General features: G+C 32.5%; 1 protein-coding gene across 1 annotated transcript in view; it reads right to left on the reverse strand.

Moving 5' to 3' along the window:
• The window catches only part of Oatp74D (Organic anion transporting polypeptide 74D), a 75,263-nt gene that overhangs the window by 53,994 nt on the left and 16,680 nt on the right, over positions 1-4,589 (reverse strand). Inside the window, exon 2 of the mRNA XM_018460329.1 lies at positions 3,717-3,869. The gene's annotated coding sequence lies outside the window, so the exon portion shown is untranslated. The remainder of the gene's footprint in view (positions 1-3,716; positions 3,870-4,589) is intronic.

Consider the following 4,589-nt stretch of genomic DNA (forward strand, 5'->3'; position numbering starts at 1 on the left):
CATTCCGTATCGCACGTTGCACTTACGTATCGTCGGTGCAAGATAATCAAAACGATAGTACCACTTTAAAATGCATACGTACCCGCGACTCGCCAAATCAAGTTTCTCGATAAGATAAAAATGTATATACATATTTTTGCAGTTTTTGCTCTTTCTCTCTTTCTCTCCTTATCTTTTCGCCTGACGATATTAATTACTAATGTCGTCATTATATTAATTAACTATTAATGTCTTGGACATAAAATTATTAATCTCTTAGCATTATTAAAATAGATAAAAGAGAGTGTGTCTCTCTCTCATAAAATCTATAGAAAAACATATATCTTTGAAGAAGTGAGCAGTGAGAAAAAATAGTTTCCATCTTTTCTTGATATTAATATCGTCTGCTGTCTGAGTATAAATTGTAGTTCCTAAATGTCTATTATAAATACTTGTCGCGTATAATCATCTAAGATCTCGGTTCAAAATGGATGCTTAATCTTGTTGACTGCTGCAAAGTAAATTATCTCGATTTCGGCTTGCATCTTGCGGAGAACCGCAGCATGACTGCTCCGGTATTGGAGTACCGCGTGCCACCGGCGTGCGTTACGTCTTCGTTTAGATACGGACGGACTGAGGAGACCACGAGAAGAGACCGGCTGGTCACGAGACGACGACGGATACGACGGTTTACGGCCAAAGGACACGACGAATGGTCCGTGTGGATGTGGACGTGACGTTGGTCGTCGCCCGTAAGAGTACTTTCATTGGTGTTATACAACCGCGGATCGAACGACCGACTGCTGAAAGGAGAAATGGGAACGCACAGCGGCTCTCATGCGGACCACGTCGACCGCGGCCAGCTCGCGATTTAATGACACTTCGACGTGAACAATACAGATAACAGGCAAGAGTCGAGAGGTCACGAAAAATATACAGGCACAGTTAATTATAAAGTAGAATGTTTCTTAATAATAATCCTAATGATAACAATGAGATTGTTAAAGATTTATGATTATCGATTGATCTCCATGCTCACTGCGTAAATATCTTTTATATATTTTATAATTATATTATAATTTTTCATAAAATGATATTTAAAAGATAATGATGCTGTCAATTGTATTATAAAAATGTTTTGCGAGAGAATACAAAAGGACCCTATGAAGAGAGGTTTGAGGTTTCATATATGCAGGGGAGATAATGTACATTCTACAGCGTATACGTGGCGCTTAATGCGTCGATTTTAACAATGGCGAATGATAATGAAACCATTTGTATTCCAGTCTTGGCTTTGATCATTCAGATTGACATTAATCATAAAAGTTTCGCAAAGTTTCTCTGCCATAAAAGTAAAATGAATTTAAATATTGTGTATGCTATCACAGATATAATTTTTTATAATATCGATATTTTTTTCTTTTTTAGACAGTTACCAGATTAAAAAAAAACACGTTAATAATTTACATATGTACAACTTAAATTGCATGTTAGTCATAAAGTTATTATTATTAGTTAAAAATGTACGATTTTATCATATATCACAAAATTAATTTAATATATAAAAATTTGCGCATTTTTTAAATTACTAATAAATGAAAATTATTTTTACCCTTCACTAACTACGTTTCGCTCTAAAGGACATTTTTATTTTACTTTTTGGAAATTAATTTATATGAAAAAGTTATACGTTTAATATTTTACCGCTTTCGCGTTATCTGCGATTTTTTACATGCGCGATTAAATGTATATTACGCCACGAATTAATGGGAGGTGATACTTTTTGCACGTGGCAGACGCCGACTAGGTCGACGACTTCAATCATCGCGATATGTAGACAGACCTGCGACGCATCCCGATGCATAAACAATAATGACATCATGTTGGTACCGCCTAATATCACTAATATCGCTGTTTTGTTGGCTATATTTTATCATTTTCGCTATCGAACATGAAGTTATCGAGTTTGTTGCAATTACATCCATCAAGAATTATTCGTCAATAAATTAGATATTTATTGACGAACTATACGAAAATACTATCATCGTTTCCAACTTTAATATATATTATACATACGATATATACAGTTTTTCCAAAATTCTCAGTTTGACATTTATCAACAAGAATAAAATTAGAAAATCAATCGTATTGAATAATAACTGAATAATAATCAGATTAATAAGTAATACGTCTCACCATAGTTTAATTAACTTTTAATGCGAAAATTTTCTGTGAAAATCTTCATAATATAATTTAACTTATATGGTATATATAAGCTCGTAGTTTTTCTAAATTTATAATAGATTTATAGATTTATAAATATTACAAAATGTGTCAGACACAATAAATTATTTTAAAAAATAGAAAGAATAAATAGATATTTTTTTCAACAAAATCTCGAAATTTTTGTCACCAATCTTTCTGGAGCACTGTGTATACGGGTAGGATGAAGGCGAGTTTTGCTTTGTTATGTGTTATGCCCAAGGCTTCGTGCAATCTCGGTCGCGGAGAAAGTGGAAAAGTGTATCACTTTATCTTCTATGTACTGGGTGTGTGTGTGACGACGGATTCTGAGACTTAACAACGCAAACTGTGCATGTAATTTATTAAATTTATTATTATTTTAGGAATTCCAATTTTAACTAACTAATTAATAATTGTTAATTCCAATCGAAGCTTCAACTGCGACTACTCTTATCTGTTTTATTTATTTATGATAATTTTATCATCCACTTTTTTTAAATTTCTTATGTAAAAGATTATATTTATAAAACACAAAAAAAAGAAAGAAACTGATATAAATTTGATGTAAAATAAGAGTAGAAATTTCTAAAGATAAGAAAATCTCGTTTTAAACAAATCTTGGAATGTTCCTTAATACGGTAAAATCATTAAATATCATTTAATGCAATTTCAAGTTATCAGACAAGTCTCAGACAAAGAATGACTTAAATCAGCACGCGGCGAATAGTTTAAATCTCTATCGTTTAATTAATTGATCCTGATTCAAAATTAAATTTGGAAACTCATATCAAGAAAGCTGGGATAAAAGCCAAATCGGATCGTGACATCGAGACACAGATGCATAAAAGATGCAAGATTATTCGTCAAGGGAGTCGACCAGTCATCACTTGAATCGAGCATCGCTATTCGGTAATGACGCAAAATAAATGGACGCACGACGCTGATCATAAACACATGTTTATCCGCTAATAGATTCATTCAGTGGTATTAATCTTGGAATACCGATGTATAAGCTACGACAACCGTGGCAAAGCCACGATAATGACATCAGTTGCATACGTTCGACTAACTGATGAATTGTCAACGGTATGTGTATACATTAATGTGTATAGATTAAAATTTAGCCAGGAAAATTTACTTTGTTAGCTCGTTCACATTCTATACACATTTAATACGTTTCAATTTAAATGATCTATTGCGTGCTTCAATTGAGTGATTTTAATCGTACAAATAAATAAACGAACTTGTTCCTGCCCGATAAAAAATTTAATTTAGGAAATCTTTTGAAAACTCTGTATATTTACTTTTAGTTGTTTTCAGCAATCGTAAAATGAATTGCTATATATGATATCTCGAGATTTTAGCCAATTCATTCAAACGTCTAAATCATAAAATTGACACAAAATATGCTTAAAATTGTGTAATCTTAATAATATATTAATTAAAAACAATTAGAAATTTATGGTTGTACAAATTTTGATAAAGCATCTTACCGGTAACGACGAATTCTCTGTAAGGACAACGTCCAAGTCTGTGAATTGTCGGAAACGAAGAGATTTAGGTTCAGGTTCAGATTCCTTTCGTTGGTTACCGGATGATAGAATTACGCCTTATGAGATGGCTTAAAGTGAACTCAATTCTTCCAACTGTAACATAGAAAATTTACTATTTTTAGAAGCTTATCTTTCTTTCGCATACATGAAATGAACGGATAGGAACAAGTTTTTCATACAAAGTACACGAAAAACATGAATATAATGAAGTACTGGAAGAATTACAATTGATTGTAGTTTTTTCTAGCTCAATGAATGATCCCTCTCCCTAAGTGAGTGTCAATGATCGCAGAGACGGGTATTTTGACTCTTATAAATATCCGGTACTCATGTTATAAATGCTGATTCATCCTTTAAGGCTTGTTTCAATCGTTGTAATCTAACTCTTATGTTTAATTAATAAATACAATTGATGAAATGTCATTTGTTTGCTCTTGTTTCGTAATGGACTTTACGAAACAAGAGCAAACTAATTAAGATACTAGAAAGAAAACAAAAAGTGGAAGTCCTTTTTGATACAATCGTGTTTTTTAATCATTGCATCTATGATAAAAACTGAAACGTAAAGTATACAGATATTGGAAAAAACGATTGATTTTTCACGTTTCAATTGTCGTACACACGTCTGTGTAACTGCAGCCTGCGCTATATTAAAATATATAAATATGTTCTCTCACGAAATAAGTCGCATGAAATCTCGTGCCACGGTATCAAAGCGATATAGTGACAAAGAGAGAATGAGAAAGAGTTAAGAGAATAGCGATAAGGACAATAATATCAGCGACAGGTATTTTTATTATTCCGGTCGCCTCG

The sequence above is a fragment of the Mycetomoellerius zeteki genome, unplaced genomic scaffold (assembly GCF_001594055.1).
Source record: "Mycetomoellerius zeteki isolate Tzet28-1 unplaced genomic scaffold, Tzet1.0 scaffold93, whole genome shotgun sequence".
In the NCBI taxonomy this organism is placed as follows: Eukaryota; Metazoa; Arthropoda; class Insecta; order Hymenoptera; family Formicidae; genus Mycetomoellerius; species Mycetomoellerius zeteki.